This window comes from Rhinoderma darwinii, chromosome 12, assembly GCF_050947455.1.
Source record: "Rhinoderma darwinii isolate aRhiDar2 chromosome 12, aRhiDar2.hap1, whole genome shotgun sequence".
NCBI classification, from domain to species: domain Eukaryota; kingdom Metazoa; phylum Chordata; class Amphibia; order Anura; family Rhinodermatidae; genus Rhinoderma; species Rhinoderma darwinii.
Genome location: NC_134698.1, coordinates 71,564,500 through 71,584,378, shown reverse-complemented (window position 1 = coordinate 71,584,378; position 19,879 = coordinate 71,564,500). Strand labels below are relative to the sequence as shown.

The window sequence follows — 19,879 nt, the reverse complement described above, 5'->3', positions numbered from 1 at the left end:
TAACGGGAAATACCTGTGCGCCCAAGTGACCTCCCCGATGATCACTTAGGCGCGGAAGTTTTCCGGCTGCTTATTCTTGCGCCTGGGACAGGTGTTCAGTTGATGCTTGTCATCCCCACAATAGAAGCAGAGACCATTCTTCCTGCGGAACTCTCTACGTTGTCGAGGGGACATGGAGGCCCCGAGTTGCATAGGTACCTCCGAGTCTTCCGTGGAAGAGCGAGGAGATGGGACCTCGGGGGGAATCGCAGGGAAGTCAGAGGGGAAAACACTGAAACGTTCAAGCTGACGTTCCCTGAGACGTCGGTCAAGTCGTACTGCTAGGGCCATAACCTGGTCTAGGGAGTCAGAAGAGGGGTAGCTAACAAGCAGATCCTTCAGGGCGTCAGATAATCCTAACCTAAACTGGCACCTTAGGGCCTGGTCGTTCCACCGAGAAGCTACGCACCACTTTCTAAAATCAGAACAGTATTCCTCAACAGGTCTCCTACCCTGACGTAAGGTCACCAGCTGACTCTCGGCTAAGGCAGTCCTGTCAGTCTCGTCGTAAATGAGTCCGAGGGCAGAGAAAAAACGATCGACGGAGGAAAGTTCAGGGGCGTCAGGAGCCAAGGAGAAGGCCCACTCTTGGGGCCCTTCCTGGAGTCGGGATATAATGATTCCCACCCGCTGGTTCTCGGAACCTGAGGAGTGAGGTTTTAGACGGAAGTAAAGTCTGCAACTCTCCCGGAAGGAGAGAAAAGTCTTACGGACCCCTGAGAACCGGTCAGGTAACGTGAGGTCAGGTTCTAGAGGTGAGGTGAGGGGTACTACTATGGCAGCGTCAGACTGGTTGACCCTCTGAGCCAGGGCCTGGACCTGTAGGGAGAGGTCCTGCATCTGCTGGGTCAGGGTCTCAAGGGGGTCCATGATAGCGTCAGCGTAGGAGAAATGGTAGACTAGGTATGGGCTTGTGATTATGTTATGGCAGGAAGGAGGTGAAGGGAACAAGTGAGCCCTAATCTACCCACCGCCCTGTCCCTGCCTACTTGCAATGACCCGCCCTAGGCGACGGGGTACAACTTGGCGGCGGTCCCTACGCTGACTAAGTGCAAGGGAATACAAACAGGGAACAAGCAAGGGAAGGAGCAGTAGTCCACGGAACACCGTGAGGAAACGGAGTGGTGAACGAGCCAGTCAGGATCAGGATGTAATGAAGTATACAAACGCAGAGCACGGAGCAGGAAGCAAGCCGGGGGCAGAGCGAAGCAGGATAAGCGGGAACTGAAGCAGGCTGAAGCACGGCAGAAGCAGGCTGGAGCAAGGCAGCAGTGGGGCCAGGAAACCAAGAAGAATCACAAGCAATGAGGAAGAGAAAACGGCAGGTATAAATGGACAGGGGGCGGAGCTAACTCCGACTGACCAGGCCGCGATAGGCTCTCCCACTCCTGAGCCTGCCACCCTGATTGGTGGGAGCCGGTGTCAGTCTAAGAGGTCTGGCCTCAGGTGTCGATTGATTAATCCTGGGAGTATCCACAGACGTAGTGCCTGGCAGATCCCTTACAAGAACACTAAAAGATAAGACATTTCTTTGAGACTCCTCTAGAATTATATAGAGGAAAGGTCATTACAAAATGGAGAATGCATATCTTAGTAATTCGGCATCCTGCTTGATAATTAATAATGTAATTTAATACAAGAATATAAGCAAATAAGCCATCCTTCACAGTATCCTAGCCTATACATTGGGCTAAATAACCTTTAATCCTTTTGGCACTGTATAGAAAGTCTCGATATCTCATTTAGGTGAATTAAATCTGATTCTATTACAACTTTTGATCATAATAGCAAATAAAAAACGATGGACAAAAGACTGAAGAAAAGTGAGCAGCTTACAAATACCCCAGAAAATGTCGATAGTTCTAAAGGGGTGAAAAAGAAAGCTAGCCTGGACCGGTTCAAGAAATTCTTCATTTCTCAGGTTACCAAGACGTGTGAAGGTAAAATAGTACTGGAATATAGTTCCTAAAGAGAAACTAAACTTTTAACATGTCATAATGACATGTCAGTTGTTTTGATCGGTGGAAGTCCGAGCATTGAGACCCTCACCGATCGCTATAACGATGCGGCAGAAGCGCTCGGGTAAATGCTGCGCCACTTAGCTTCTGATCGGCTTTCCTCTGAACTTTGTATGGGCTCAATACAAGACTATGGGTCTGTACACCGCTCTGAGGAAAGCCGATCAGAAACTAAGTGGCACAGCACTCACCCGAGCGCTTTCGCGGCTTTGTTTCAGTTTTCGGTGAGGGTCTTAGTGCTCGGACCCCCACTGTTTAAAACTTCTGACATGTCACTATTTAACTATGGCAGGTTGTAACTGGCACAATTTACGGTGGTAGAAAACATTTATATTATAAGTTGCACACAGAAACACAAACTGCCCCACTTTTATCTCTGAAAAGTACAAAGTTTTGAGAAAATATTGGGTAACTGGATAAATAGGGTGTTCGGCACAAACGCCATTCTATTGAATGCAATAACGCCAGAAAACCATCCTCATTGTATTAATATGTCCCACCGTTTAATAACTAGAGGTCGTTGATAAAGACTATTGCTAATATGAACAGAAATATTAAAGGCGTAGTCCAACCAATAACATTTATGGCATATCAGTAGAATACATCATTTATGTATGATAGATAAGGGTCTCATCTGACTCACACTGTGTAAGTAAAGAGGATGTGAAGGAGAGAGTGGGTCTACCAGGTGGGCTTCTCTCACCATAGACTTTAATGGAGAGAACAGTGTGCATTGTTTGACCTCCTCTCTCCTCCTCCTTTTCTTGGCCATTATTGGCCATTTTGCTTAGCACAACTGGGGGCACGGGACCCTCGTTCTACGGATAGGTGATGATTGACAGGTGAGTCTCTCACCTCTGTAGACACTTATTAAATATCCAACAGAGAGACCTCACTTACTACGAAAGTGGCGCCTATAAATTTACCTGGTTCTGCATGGTTTGCTATGTTTTCAACAGATATGCCATAAATGTAATTCGGAATACCTCTCTAAAGAATACCTGTCACCTCTCCTGACACGTCTGTTTTAGTAAATACTTGTATTCCCCATAAAACTACAATTCTGGAGCAGCTTTTCGTAAAAAAACTGTGTTTTGCCGTTCCTCTGTTATACCTTCTGGAAAAGTATGAATAAATTGATAACAGGTGTTAACATTTGGGGGCGTGTCCCTCCGAACTAGGATATTGCCCAATCAGTGCTCAGAGTGTCAGACTGTGTAGGGACACACCCTATTGATAAAGGGAATGGTAACGCCCAGTAGTCAATTTATTCATATGTCCAGGAGAAATAGCAGAGGAACGGCACAAAGCAGAGTTCTAAGAAAAGATGTTCCAGCATTTTTAATTCATGGAGAATACAGGTACGCAGTCCAGTCACATTATTATGACCACCAGATAATATCCAGAGTAACCGCCGTGTGCCGCACGGACAGCAGCTAGACAGGCTGGGAGTGACTCAATAAAGGTGCTGGTCGGTGGTCTCCGGTGTCTGGCGCCATGCTGACTGCAGTACATCCCACATTTGCTGGAGAGTGTGCGGGGTGGGGGGGGGGGATCCATAGAGCGAACAAGACGATCGAGGTCCCACAGATGCTCAATTGGGTTTAAGTCTGGCGAATTAAGGGGCCAGGGAAATACTTGGAAGTCTTGGTTGTGCTCTTCCAACCAGTCGGACATTTCTAGCCGTATGACATGTCGCATTGTCTTGCTGGAAGATTTAATTTTCCCCAAGGAAGACAATCAGCATGTATGGGGGGGGGGGGGGGACGTGATCTGCAACAATGGATTCACACCCAAATTGGTTCAGAGTGTCTTCCACATGGATGAGTGGCCCAGAGAATGCCATAAAAAAATTCCCCAGACCATAACGCTGCCACCACCAGCCTGTGTTCCTCCAGCAATGGCTGCAGGGTGTTTGTTCTCTGATGTTTCTCGCCTGACGCACCAACGTCCATCTGTTTGATGAAGCAGAAAATGTGACTCATCGGAGAAGACAACCTGTGCCAATCGTCGGTGATCCAAATCCGATACTGCCATTCTGAGGCAACTTTGTTAGCATAGGACCAGTGACCATCCGTCTGCTTCGGAGCCCTAAACACAGTAGGGTTCGCTGAACTGTTGTGTTAGACACACGTCTGGTAGCCTTCTGGTGGATTTTCACGGTGAGCTGCTCCACTGTAGCGTGTGGTTCGGCCCTCGCGCACCTTCGTAGCCAACGTTCACCTCTCATGTCAATGGCACGCAGTTTCCACATTGGTTATTCCCAATGGTGCCAATTCTCCACTCACGATACACGTTCACCAAAGCAGCACGCGAACAGCTCACAATGCGCTGTTTGAGAAATACTGCCACTCTGGCCGGAAAGCCAATAATCATCCCTTATTACAACTCTGATAAATCGCCCCTTTTACCCATGACAACAACGAGTGATATGTGATCAGATAGCCTATAGCACACCTTATACACCCACCAAGCCAACGACACATCACTTCCTTCATGGACTACGTGCTGCCAGCGTCAAAAGTAGGAGCTGGTCATAATAATGTCACTCAACTGTGTATTTACTAAAATAGACATGTCAGGAGAGGTGACAGGTCCTCTTTAAGTTAACTATACAATACGGCAATAACTGGAAATGTTTCTTATTAACAGCTTCGGATATTGAGCGTCTGATAAACCAGAAAAAGTTTGATCACGCTGTTAAAGAGCTGATTGTCCTAGAGAACAAGGTTATCGATGTCTCTCTACACAAGACACAGGACATTGACTTTCTTTACGAGATCCTCCAGAGAGAAATGTCTCAAGTGATAGAGGATTCCATTGTTAAGGTCCAAAAAGATTCGCTCATCCAGGTCATAAGAGCCATAAAAAAGCGAGAAAAAGAAGATTCCAAAGTCCTCAAGACTGAAAACAAAGAGCAGAACCGGAAAACACAAAGAAAATTTAAAGAGAAATGGAGGAGTTCCATCGAGGCGTCGGTGTCTAAACAGATGAGCCAAGCACTCAGCCTTCCAGACAATAAATCAGGCTCCGGCTTGTCACAAAAACTTTATAATCTGGGGAAAACTTTCAAAATTGACTTAATCCATGTGGTCAAGAATCTCCGGGTGCACTACCCAGAAGATTTCAACGTATGCAATCTATACGCACAACGTTATCATAAGTATTTTGTGTCCGAGATTGGATCCATTACAGAATATGAACTTGATGAAGAGGATACTTATTTTCTGCTATGCTGGATACACAACATATATCCAAAGTAAGTTCAATAATATCTCTAGACACAAGTGCAATATATATTACTACTATAGACACTACTATATATTAATGAGGATGTTCACAATGTGCATTTGATTACTTATCTTGTACTGATTCTGTGTTGCTATAGTCTACATTTTAATTTCCAATTCTGTTAACTTCAGAGCTGAAATCCTCCAGCATCCCCTGCTGGTTCAGAATCTTCTCAGACTTTTCCCTGGTGATTTGCATTCTGGGAAGTGTAATCTATACATCTTTATCAATAACTGTCCCTCAGCATTACAGGAGCTCAGCTAAACTAAGGGGTGTGTCTGTCAACAAGCTTGTTGACAGTCTTCAACCAGCAGAATTGTGGATGCAGCTCTGGAGTATAATACAGGCTGTAACTCAGGATTAGCACGAGATAAATAAAAGTTTTTTATTTATAAAAGTTGCCAAACCTTTTAGACTTTCTTCACACACAACTTTTTGCAACATGTTTTTTCCTTTAAAAAAAAAAGCCGTCATTTATACATGCATTTTCTTATTCTATGGTACATTTTTTATGCCATTTTTTTCAAAACAGTGTGTTGTAGTATTAGGCTGGGTTCACACGACCTATTTTCAGACGTAAACGAGGCGTATTATGCCTCGTTTTACGTCTGAAAATACTGCTACAATACGTCGGCAAACATCTGCCCATTCATTTGAATGGGTTTGCCGACATACTGTGCCGACGTGTCATTTACGCGTCGTCGTTTGACAGCTGTCAAACGACGACGCGTAAATTGACTGCCTCGGCAAAGAAGTGCAGGACACTTCTTTGCAACGTAATTTGAGCCGTTCTTCATTGAAGTCAATGAAGAGCAGCTCAAGATTACGGGCGTCAATGACGCCTCGCATAATGCGAGGAGGAGCTTTTACGTCTGAAACTACGGAGCTGTTTTCTGCTGAAAACAGTCTGTCTTTTCAGACGTAAAAGACAGTTCTCGTGTGCACATACCCTTTGTGTTTTTACATGCGTTTTTCTGTGTGGCTTTTCTTTTCCACATTGCAAATCATGTGATTCAAAAGATTTGTCTTTGCAATATGATTTATTCTGAAAAAAAATAAAAAAAAACAAAAAGGCCCAAAAAAATTGCCATAAAAGAAAACAACATGCAAGACACATGCTTTCATTGAATCAGGAAAAAACAAAAAACAAAAACAATGGCAGTCCATGGGAGAAAAATGTGAAACCAACCCCATGCTATAATTGCACAAAAGCACCACTGCAAAAAGAAAAAAACGCCACAAAAATAAATTTAAAAAAATTAAAAAGTGTGCTTCATATTTCCCTATTGGCTTCCAGCTAACATCTGCCATTTTGCTATTTTCGGCAGAAAACACCACAAAAAAAGTGTTTTGCCTAAAACCGCTGTGTGTAAAGGAATCCTTATGGAGATTTTGTAAAGTGCCCTTTGTATATTGTATTCTGGTGAATTGGATAAACAGATACAACCATTGAAACAAGTGAAATACTGCCAAGTTTTACTAATGAGAAAGAGGGACGGCCGATGCGGTACGCACAGCACAAAACTTTTTCACATGTTCTTTTATTTAAATGCCATGGTGCCCCCATAACATAGGCAGCCAGTGCCCCTACAACATCGCAGGTCACATACATCAGAAATTGAGCGATTTTTCAAATACTTTGCAATATTTGTACTGATCTTCCATGACAACCTTTTTCTCACCAATACAGAACAATCTTAAGAGACCCGGCTGTACAAGGACACATAGACGAATCCAAGCTGGAAAGTCTTCTGCCGCCAAGAATTATACGGAAACTTGAGAAAAATGTTGTCAAATTTGAAGTGGTAGGATCCTGTATATACGAACAGGCTGTTGTAATCCTTGTCTGGATTATTTTTTTCCCCCACCCTATAGTTATTATTAAGAGTTGGATCATCCCCTTTGAGATGTTTATCCCCTTTCATGTGGTGGAGCCGCTGAAGTGCACTTCATTTCCGTGTTTTTCGCTCGCGGCAATTGAAGGACTGTGGACAAAAAAACGCCACAGGTTTTTTCTGCTTCCCATTGATTTCAGATTGAGGTCAGGGGCCGAAACCGCGGCAAGAAAGGACATGTCACATTTATTTCCTGCAAGCAACGAAAAGCCGCCCGGGGAAAAAATAAATAAAACGCCTCTGCCTACCATTGAAATCAATGGGGGCGATTTCGGTATGGATTCCAATGAGGCTTCCCGGTAAAAATCAGCGCCAAAAAACCGGTGTGAACAGGGCCTAATAGGGCCCCTCACCTACCATGTGACATTTATAATACTGGTTTATTCTTTATACGGCAGAGGGGTCTTCGATGTCTGAGCGGACTCAAGTAGGACTACTACCCCTGCACCCCTTAGGCTACATGTACAAGTTGCATAATTTGGTGCAGAAAATCCGCCGGTAATTTTGCGGTTAAAATCTGCACTTAATGGTGCGGTTTTTGGTTCATTTTTAGGTGTGGTTTTACATTTTGATGCGGAAACGTGCAGATTTTGTGCTGCGGATTTTGGTGCCTTTTTTTTTTTTTTATAAAACTTGTCAGATACAATTCTGAGGCGGAAATGCAAGATAAATTGACATGCTGCGGATATTTAAAATACCGTTGGCGTTATTCGAATTTAACATGGCGTTTTTCGTTTAGTGTAATTTTGTACATGCGTTTTTTTCCTGGTGCTTTTGAAGTCCTATAGAGAATCCTATGGTCAAAACGCCTGAATATACGCCGTACCCAGAGCATGCTGCGTTTGGAAAAAATGCCACTGACCACAAAATTGCCTTAAAAACTCCACAAACCAAAATGTATTTGTATTGCATTTTATAATTGACTTGAGACTTTAACGTAACATCTGTCCGCACTAAAAAAAAAAACTTAGGAAAAAATGCAAAGAATACAGCCGGTTTATTTTTTCTGTCCTCTTCTGAAGAACACACTAGAGGCATTGTTCGAAAAAAGTTTAAATTCGGAAGTGAAGAGGTGGAAGGATGGGAAAGAACCCACGAAATCAGGAAGACATTACAAGTCTAACCTACAGACCAACATCACCCAGGTGCGCTTATTATCAACTTTTTGAAAATTTGCTTTAGGCTGGGTTCACACGACCTATTTTCAGGCGTAAACGAGGCGTATTATGCCTCGTTTTACGTCTGAAAATAGGGCTACAATACGTCGGCAAACATCTGCCCATTCATTTGAATGGGTTTGCCGACGTATTGTGCAGACGACCTGTAATTTACGCGTCGTCGTTTGACAGCTGTCAAACGACGACGCGTAAAATGACTGCCTCGTCAAAGAAGTGCAGGACACTTCTTTGGACGTTTTTGGAGCCGTTTTCTAATAGACTCCAATGAAAACAGCTCCAAAAACGGACGTAAAAAACACAGCGAAAACGCAGCGAAAAACGCTGCAAAAAACGCCGCGAAAAACGCGAGTTGCTCAAAAAACGTGTGAAAATCAGGGGCTGTTTTCCCTTGAAAACAGCTCCGTATTTTCAGACGTTTTTGGTCACTACGTGTGCACATACCCTTAGGGTATGTGCACACGAGCACATTAACGTCCGTAATGGACGGACGTATTTCGGCCGGAAGTCCCGGACCGAACTCAGTGCAGGGAGCCGGGCTCCTAGCATCATAGTTATGTACGATGCTAGGAGTCCCTGCCTCTCTGCAGGACAACTGTCCCGTACTGTAATCATGTTTTCAGTACGGGACAGTAGTTCCACGGAGAGGCAGGGACTCCTAGCATCGTGCATAACTATGATGCTAGGAGCCCGGCTCCCTGCACTGAGTTCGGTCCGGGACTTCCGGACGAAATACGTCCGTCCATTACGGACGTTAATGTGCTCATGTGAACCCAGCCTAAGTGTCTTTTACGTCTGAAAAGACAGACTGTTTTCAGGAGAAAACAGCTGCCTCGTTTCAGACGTAAAAGCTCCTCCTTGCATTATGCGAGGCGTCTGTGACGCTCGTAAATCTTGAGCTGCTCTTCATTGACTTCAATGAAGAACGGCTCAAATTACATTGCAAAGAAGTGCTCTGCACTTCTTTGCCGAGGCAGTCAATTTACGCTCGTCGTTTGACAGCTGTCAAACGACGACGCGTAAATTACAGGTCGTCTGCACAGTACGTGGGCAAACCCATTCAAATGAATGGGCAGATGTTTGCCGACGTATTGTAGCCCTATTTTCAGGCGTAAATCGAGGCATAATACGCCTCGTTTACGCCTGAAAATAGGTTGTGTGAACCAAGCCTTAGGGTGTGTTCACACTTACCTATATTTCTTTATGTGGCAGAGTGGTCTTTGATGTCTGAGGGGGTCTAAGTGCAACTACTACCCATGCACCCCTTGTAGTTACGCCCCCGTGTATCAGCCTGGAGACTAATGAAAACTATAATGTAATGCTATGGGGAAAAAGTTTTCGCAATGTCTCGTGTTGCGGAAATTTTTTTTCATTGGTGTGCACGGTAAAGATTTCTGCTGCATATTTTTACATTGCGGAAATGCAACGCAATTACACCACGTGACTGCACCCTTACTGTTTTTTTCTCCCCAAAAACAACTTAATGGACGTAACCCATTTTTAACAGATGTATCATGACTGTATCCAGAGAGCAGAAGAAATATCTGAAGAAATGTGTCTCAAGATGGCACCACACCTGGGAAAGGAGCTACAGAAATTTCTTCAAAGGTACATGATGGGGATGTAGGTCAAGGAGAACTAGTATGACGTGTGGGACACTGAGGGTGCATGGCAAGATCAGCCTGACAATCCTCTGGGATCGCCACGGATCACTAGTATGGCGATCCCAAATCTCACGTTACTCCTCAACACAATGTACACATGAGATTTCATGCAATTTCATAGGAATACATATCAATCACATCGGCCTTAGATAAATTCACCTTATTCATCACGTATCAACTCAAGACATCCTTCCTTTATCTGTAAAATCGTGCAGAATAAAGGGTGTATTAATTAACGGCCGCACGATTTTGCAGGAAAAGGGCCATTTTACCCGCAACAAAGCGTGGCCATTAACAGGCTATATGACAGCCACGCCAAACATGGTGCCGCATTGTGGCCAGGTCAGTGCCGCTCTGTGTGGCCTTATCCTAAGGGTATGTTCACACAGCTTATTTTCTGTGATTTTTCAGGCTGTAAACGGCCGAAAACTAGCTGAAGAATCGGGAGCAGAACGCCTCCAAACATCTGCCCATTGATTTAATTGGGAAAAACGACGTTCTGATCCGACGGGTCCCCTTAGGGTACATTCACACGCGGCAGATTTGTTCCAGAATATTCTGCGACTGTCCCATTAATTTGAATTGGGTTGCAGAAACAACTCCATTTGGATGTCTAGAGATTTCTGCAACAAATCTGCTGTGTTTTAATACTGCGCTGATACAAGTTACAGTATCTCCGTATGTTTCCGATTACATACACGGCATGCTCCATCGGATGTCATAGGTCCGGAGCTATTGGGTGAAACCTGCTACCAAAACACCCCTCGACCAAACCCTTATTATAAAATGTGGAAATAACTTTTGAGGGAGACACTGTTTGGCATTGGATTCCTCCGCCAGCCGCACCCCACACCACTTGTAGCGGTTGACCAAAAAATTATCTTTATTCTATGGCATAACTACCATATGCCATGTATAATACTGGTGTCTTCTTCTGTGGCAGAAGGGTCTTTGATGTCTGAAGGGGCCCAAGAGGAACTACTAACTCTGCACCCCCTATAGCGACGTCCCTGTGTATTAGGCTGTTTAGCTCACAGAGGATTGTCTAGACTGGATACAATTGTAGCAAACCTCAGCTGTGAGAAGTATTAGGTTTTAAAAGTAAACAGAAAATCAAAGTCGTACAAGCAGAAATTAACAATATGCAATAAAAGTTCTGACACACATATTTCCCTAAGGCCTCATGCACACGACCGTGTTCGGTCGGTGAAATACGGACCATATGACGGCCGAATTTCCCGGACCGAACACAGATCAGAGAGCCGGGCTCCTAGCATCAGAGTTATGAAACAGTATCCCACGGGGAGACAATGACTCGCAGCGTCATACATAACTGCGACGCTAGTAGCCCGGCACCCTGACCTGTGTTCGGTCCGGGAAACGCAGCCGACACGCGGTCCGTATATTACGGACCGAACACGATCGTTTGTACGGGGCCTTACTCTTCTCATGTGCTGTTTTTACACGAGTCGTTTCTTGCTGCAATTTTTTTGTAAAAGAGACACTACTTTTTTTACGCCCTTACAAAAATTGCAGCAAAAAGGGAAAACACCTGTGTATCTAGATTTCTTTACCAATAGCTACAGAACAATAACTCAGAAACAAATAAAAATTGAATCTTCAAAATGAAATAAACACGTGAGGCTTAGGTGCAGTTCACACATTGAGGCAGATTTACTAATGTGATTGCTACTGTGATGTGATTTTGTTGTTAGGCTTCAATCACACAGCACAGTTTTGGTGCAGTTTTTTTTAAGCCACAACCAGGAGTGGATTGTTAAGGAATTGGAAGCATATAGAAAAGTTTCTACTTCTTTTTTTTTTTAATCCACTTTTGGTTGTGGCTTCAAAAACTGCACCAAAAATGCACCGTGTGAATATACCGTTAAATACGCCAAAATCCAGCGCATTTCTGGTGCATAATGTCACATCAAGTTTAAAACCTATTTAAGGTTCAGGGTGTGGCTTAACAAAAGGGGAGTGGCATAACAAGAAAAGGGATGTGGCTTAAAAAATTTCGTAAACGAAGCCAAACAAGAGGTGGTACAACGAAGCGAAAAGTGTCTAACGCGTCTAGCAAAATGCGCCACTACCATACAGCGTGCGCCACTGTGATAAATTTGGCGGATCTTCTGACTGCCTGAGCTAAGTCTACACGGTTTAAAATTCACACAGCATTAGCCGTTATTCACACAGTGCAGTTTTGGTGCAGTTGTTTAAAGTATTTTTTTAATGTCACAACCAGGAGTATATCGTAAATGAATGGGAAGGATATAGGAAATGTCCACTCCAGGTTGTGGCTTCAAAAACTGCAACAAGAAACTGCACCAAAACTGCACTATGGGAACATACTCTTAATAAATCTGCCCCATTGAAATTTGAAATTCAAAATTCAGACTTGGTGTCTTGTTGTGGTTTAGGCTCGGGCTCCACGGTTAGGGCACAGCACTAGTTATTGCACTATGCATTTGTGATAGTTCGCCATGCCACATCATATATTATCACTGGTAATATTAGGCTGTGGGTGGTTTAGACAGGGCCGGCGTCAGCACCAGGCGAACCCGGGCAAGTGCCGGGGCCCACTAACCTGGGGGAACCACTCGGCTGCCGGGTGCTGACGCTGCCATCATGGCTCTCCTCATGGCTGCTGTCCTGGCTTCCCTGGGGAGTTCAGGGGCGGGCTGGGCTGAAGGGCAGGTCCCCCTCCGGGCCGGTCCTCCAGTAAACTTGTTCTGCTTGAACACGCCCCTCTTCTCCCCTCACGCTGCCAGCACTACCAGAGCGGAGCAGGAGCGCCAGAGAGAAGACACAGAGGAGAGGCAGCTGGGCTGAGACTGAGGTGAGCGCTGTCTTAAAACAACTGAGTGCCGCTCACTGCACTCAGCTTCCTGCCTCCCCTGCCCCTTAAAGTTACCACCGCCCGACGCTAGTGATTGGGGGTGGGGATTTTGGCTGTTTGCAGGGGGGGATTTTGGCTGTTAGCGAGGAGGGGTTTTGACTGTTTGCATGGGGGATTTTGGCTGCTTGCACGGGGGGGATTTTGGCTGTTTGCAAGGGGGGGTCTAAACATCTCGCTGATGGCAAAGGGCTCTATGGGGGGGGGATTATCTGCAAGGGCGGTGTCTGAGGATCTATGACTGCTCAGTGCTCAGAGCCCTTGGCAGTCAGAGTCAGACCCCCACACTTGTAGTATACTTCTTCCCCATAGAGCCCTCAGCAGTCAGTCAGATGCTCAGACCCAGGGCCGGCATCAGCACCCACTGCCCTTTGGGGGCTCACTCGGCCGTCGGGTGCTTCCTTATGCTGCCGTCATGGCTCCTCCAGGAGCGGAATCCCCGGCCAGGGCGTTGCCAACGTTCTTGCTGGGGATTCCACTCCTGGAGGAGCCCCTGATATCACTGTCCATATATGGACTGTCACGTCAAGTGCTTCTCTGGGATCTAAGATCGTTCGGCAACGCTCTGGCCGGGGATTCCACTTTTAGGGTATGTTCACACACAAACTCAAAAACGTCTTAAAATACGGAGCTGTTTTCAAGGGAAAACAGCTCCTGATTTTCAGACGTTTTTTAAGCCAATTGCAATTTTCGCTGCGTTTTTCGCTACTTTTTTACGTCCTTTTTTGGAGCTGTTTTCCATAGAGTTAATGAAAAACGGCTCCAAAAACGTCCCAAGAAGTGACCTGCACTTCTTTTTCGCTGCGTTTTTTTTACGCGTCCGTTTTTCAAAATGGCCGCGTAAAAAAGCGGCCCATCGGAACAGAACGCTGCTTTTCTCATTGAAATTAATGGGCAGATGTTTGGAGGCGTTGTGCTTTCGATTTTTCAACATTTACGGCCCAAAAAATGACCGAAAATAGGTCGTGTGAACATACCCTTAGAGGGAGCCCCAATGGCGCTATCTATAGGGAGGGGTGTGTGGCTTTATCTACAGGGGGGTGTGGCACTATCTACAAGTGGCTGTGTGTGGCATTATCTACAGGGAGCAGTGTGTGGTAATATCTACTGGGGGAAGTGTGTGGTAATATCTACAGGGAGCAGTGTGTGGTAATATCTACTGGAGGCTGTGTGGCATTATCTACAGGGGGCTGTGTGTGGCATTATCTACAGGGGGCAGCGTGGCACTACCTACAGGTGTGTGTGTGTGTGTGTGTGTGTGTGTGTGTGTGTGTGTGGCATTATCTACAGGGGTGTGTGTGTGTGTGTGTGTGTGTGTGTGTGTGTGTGTGTGTGTGTGTGTGTGTGGCATTATCTACAGGGGGCTGTGTGGCATTATCTACAGGGGGCTGGGTGGCATTATCTACAGAGGGCACTGTATATATGGGGGGCATAAACTGGGGGCCTAACCTTTATATGGGGGCATAAACAAGGCCTAACGTCTATATGGGGACACAAACTGCCGTTTTACTGCAGCTTTAAGTGAGTTCCCCCGCAAAGGGGCCCACTAAGTCTGTGTTGCCGAAAGGCCTACATAAACCTGGAGCCGTCCCTGGGTTTAGATTTTGCATGTGTTTTTTTAAGCCAAAACCTGGAACTAAACCAAAAAAGAAAGCCTTATAGGGCTACTCTCTAGGATCCAATTCTGGTTTTGGCTTAAAAAATGCATGCAAAATCTGCACTGTGTGAACAAAACCTTATTTGTGGCATGTGTAAATGGCAGCCCTGCCTGTGTATGTAGATGAATCCATTCATTTTTTAAGTCCACTTGTCATATTTTGATGAGTTTGTCATTAAATCTCAACTTGATTTTGATCTCATGCGATCTTTTACAGCCAATCAGGATCAAGATTTACACGTTTTGACATTGACTTCTCTGTTCTAGATTTCAGAATCTGGTAGTTGAATACACACGGAATAGAAGGCAGAAGTTTTTCCGGGATATTACTAGTGCCAATATCAACTGCAGCCGTGAATTCAGGTAAATATTATTTGAGTATTTTTGTGACTTATTTGCGGCCGTAGCTGGTGGCAAAACAAAACCGTAGAGCGCTACTGCCGTATTATTACATTTTAACAGGAAACTTCTCGAAGACAAAGGTTTAAGAATAGAAAATAGAGTGAAGGACGATCTGAATCACATGCTTTGCGAGTTTGAGACTTGCATACGATGCACTTTTGAAAGATATGTTCAAGAAGCTGAAAGTAAGTGGTGTTTGTACAATGGATCCAAAGACAAATCGAATTAGGGCCTGTTCTCATCAGCGTTGCCTTTACGTTGAAAGATTCCATCTGAGGTTTCCATCGGGCTAACCCCTCAACGGAAAGCCAACGGACACCTTAGCTTCCGTTTGAATCCCCATTGATCTCAATGGTGACGGAAACGTTGCTAAAGGTTTGAGTTTATCACCGTTGTGACAGGATTCCATTGTTTTGACGGAATCAATAGCGCAATCGATTGATTCCGTCAAAACAATGGTACATTGTCACAACGGTGACAAATGGAAACCTTTAGCAACGTTTCCGTCACCATTGAGATCAATGCTGATGCAAACGGAAGCTAAGGTTTCCATTTGCCTTTCCGTTGAGGGGTTAACCAGGCGGAAACCTCCACGGAACCCCTCAACATAAAGGCAACGCTTATGGGAACACCGCCTGGGGTCCGATATCAATGTGTATAGGTGACATATGCCACTGTATGGCATAGGTTACAGGCATCTGTTCAACGTATAAGTCATGGGCTTTGTAATAGCTTTTTATGACGTTGTCGCTGCAGAATTTTCGGTTGTGAGACAGTTGATATCATAGTCTATGGGTGACAGATATAATAATGGCATCTATCACCATAGACTATAATTGTAGCCGGAAGCAGATGACTCCATATATATACTGTATATTGTAAAAGTAATCAACTTGTTTTTTTTTTTTTATCATTCTAGTATCGATTCAGGAAACTACGTCATGGAAAGGATCGGAAACAAAACTTACCGGAAATCTTGAACTATGTACAATCATGTGTTACTCCTCTCAAGGCTCTAGATACATCCGGTTTTCAGGTGAGAATTGCGTCCTTTGCAGTAGATCAGTATTCATTAAATGCAGCGATCAGACAATGATCAGTTATCCTGTGCGGCGGTGATATGTGTCGATTCTGGGACAACCCCTTCAATTAGTTATAACAGCTTCTTATGGGGTCACATCGCTGGGAGACCAGGAACTGCATCTGTGCTTTATAAGAAGTGGGGAGGTTCCAGCATTGAGGAGGTTCCAGCTCCTGGACCTCTACAGATGTGAACCTTTTGGTGTGTTTGAAAATGCCATAATGGAAAATCCTAAGGTTGGATTCACACACAGCTGCAAAATATTTTGCTGCATTTTTGGGTGGTATTCGTGGGGTTTTTAATTGGGTTTTTTAATGTATTTTTTAGTGCGACCAGATGTTACATTAAAGTCTATAGTAAAATATAAAATAGACTACACATAACTGAGTATTGGTTTTTGGCATTTTTGAGACAATTATGTGGTCAGTGGGGTTTCTTTTCCAAACGCAGCATGCGTATAGCGTTTTTTCCCATGGGCTTCTCTAAAGGACTTCAAAAACGCCATAAAAAAAGAATGTAAAAAATTACGCCAAATGAAAAACAACACAAAAACACCATAAAATACTGCATGTAACATTGTAATAACGCCAGTGATTTTAGAAGCGGTTTTTTAATGCAGTTTAAATTGCCAGAAAAATTCTGTGTGTGAAGGAGGCCTAAGCCTGGAATCACACATACAGTTTTTTTTGAGACAAAGCCAGAAGTGTATCCAACATGAAAGTCCTTCCCTTATACTTCCCTTGATAATTTTGGATTTTAGGAATACCCCTTTAAAATGGTCTATTTTCAAAAATGACTTCAAAAATTGTGATTCGACCACGCTGTGTGAATACACCATACTGGTGTGACTGGTGAGGACCAGCAGATAAAAGCTTGACATCTCAACTAGCTGGAGAAAGTGGAAATACTTTGCAAATCCATAATCGGGCAATTCAATTGTTACAAGACAGCTCAGTATTATAATCATGATATAATACATTGGTCTAACCTGCTTTACTGTTTAGGTTGTGATTAATAGGATTCATTTTCAAGTGGTCCTAGAATACGTCACTCGACTTTTGAAGAATCCTGTGAGATTTGAAGACCCCATTCAGCTCCGAACTGTAGCGCGCCAAATGACTGTAAACGCAACTCGCATCAATGGCTTTTTTTCAAGTCAGGTAAGTGAAATTTCCATAAAAGTTTAAAATAAATGGGACAACACTGATAGCATAAAGAATTTGGGTATACAAAAAGTAGCAGTAGCCAGTAAGTCTATTGGTAGTTACACTCAATGTCAAGCAGATGCTGCAAAAGCAAATACAATCCTGTCGGGTACAGTATATATCGAGTATTCATAAAAAAAAATAGAAATATTACCATTTGAATAACTAGTTGGATCACTAATTGAAGAATAGATACAATTTTGTACCCCAGACTTAGACAGAGATTGCATTCATGATCTGTCTAGCCTTCCTTATCCAGAAATACTACCTCTTCTGGATACCATACTATCCAGCCGTGGGAGCATTTCTTTATATAGAAGGTGACAAAGTGGATTATAACATTACTTGGGTGTCATGGCCTGGAAGAACTAGAAAACCAGGAGAAGCATTGAGATCTCCTCATCATGGGGCAAAAGATTTATTATTTGCTGCTTATTTTTTTTATTCACAGAAATCACAAGAAACCTGGTTGTATCCTTTGCTTGAAAAACTTGCGGAAATCATAGAACTTGAGAACCTTCCAGATGTTATACATAAAATTTCTGAATTCGCTAAAGAGTACACAGATATTGGGTAAGGGAAAAATATTTTCTTGTGCAATTTCTGTAATTCACTGACTCACACTAAAGAGGAGCCACACCTACACCAAAAACATTATGTTGTTGGCAGCACATCTCGCTGTGTAAACCAGAGATGCGCTGCCCACATGATGGAAAGGTATGGGGACGAGCGGCCGTAGTAACGTTCGCTCATCCCCATACATAGCTCCTGGTGAAAGGAGCAAACGAGAGCCGATCAACAGGCTGTCTCATTCATCAGTGCTTGTTTTCGTGGCCCATATCAGGATAGGACCCTTAAAGAGTAACAGCACTTCAACAAAATTTTTGATATGTCATAGAGCCGTTCGAAGTTTTGATCTATGGGGGTCCAAGTGTTGAGACTTCCACCGATCGCTGAAATGAAGGGATAGAAGCTATCAGCCGAGAGTGGTCTGCACCTCCAGCTGTGATCGGCGCTCCTCGTTAGGCTGAAGATGGGCTCATAGACTTTCTTTATTAGCCCGTCCTTATCCTAACGAGGAGAAGGTTGAGCACTTCTGCCCCTTCATTTCAGTGATCGGTGAAGTTCTCAGTTCCTGGACCCCCACCGATGGAAACTTCTGACATGTCCCTATGACATGAAACATTTTCTGAAGTGCAGTTACTCTTTAATCGAAACAAATTTGAGTAATCACCATGTAATCTTTTATCTCATATACTTTTCTTTCCACAGCATTGAACACATCAGCGCCATCTTGCACATTAAAGGAAACATCGATAGGTCTGAAGCAGCATCCGCTGTGGAAAAAATTATTAGAACAAGAAGCGGGGCTAGCAGGGTCAACAGCTCACCATTGTTTTCCCTAATTAAGCCATTTTCTTCTCAATGGCTGTACAATAACATAGGAACAAAAAATTGTCCTTGTATTACTATGTATGCTTATATAAAATTCTTTAGAAACAAGGTTATTAATTTTTGGTGCAAAAATTTCAAAATCGATACTCCACCTACATTCTATCCTCATAACCCAAGACATAGGTCCCTTAACGCACAAGCTCGTAGAATGAGGGATCGCAAATGGAACACCAATCCCAATCTGTAAAATTGACTCCATTTTAAAAATTGTAGGTATGTATTATGGATTGACCCCAATACCCACTTCCCCTATGTAATACAATGATCCAGGCAGATGAGATATGGGGCATTATTTGGTGGGGTCATCACACTGTAGATCTGCTTTAGCTGTCCATGTAAATGCCTGAGGTATGATGGTCATCACTGGTGATTTTTTTCTTTCTACCAATATAGTGTTTCCAAAGGGTTAAAGAAATTTTATGTAAATAAAGCCCAATCAATGTTCTGCAACTTTATAATCCCGGACATAACTGCCTGGGTAGCAGGCATAACAGCTGCTATGGTGCCCAGGATATGAGGGAGTCCAATCCCACTATAAAGGGCAGAGTTATAACTTGAACTTCCTAAGATACAAAATCTCTAACAGGACCCCTACCTACCATGAGACATTTAATATATAGTCCCAGATGGGACTGCCACTTCTGCCACCTCTATAATCTACACCTAATGGTAAAGGGGAACCTTCCAATATAAGTCAGTGCAGTACATAGCGAAGCCCCCATAGCAAAGATCAAAATGGGTCCAGGATGTTGGGTTTTGCCATAGAAAAGGGAAGGGCCTATCATTTGTTTCCCCCTCCACACCCTTTTTATGACCATTGGGCCAATTGGTTCCTCTGGAGAGGGGAGTCCTGCACAGGTTCTTACTATGGGGGATGGGGTAACCATGGCTGGGCCCCCTCTCTTCAAGGGCCTCATAGCAACTGCATGGTCTGCCTCTATGGTATGTAGTGCAACATGGAGGAGTGGGATTTGTAGGCTCCATGCTCTGTTATGAGGGTAACTGTTGCTGAAAAATTAGATTGCAAGCTCTTCTAGACCAGCCCTGCTGTAAAAATTGCAGTGTTTAACACATTATATTATTTCTATGAACACATCATTA

General features: G+C 44.0%; 1 pseudogene; it reads left to right on the top strand.

Moving 5' to 3' along the window:
• Positions 1–1,840: 1,840 nt before the first annotated feature.
• LOC142664442 (tumor necrosis factor alpha-induced protein 2-like) lies at positions 1,841–19,865 on the top strand (annotated as a pseudogene).
• The last annotated feature ends 14 nt before the right edge of the window (positions 19,866–19,879 follow it).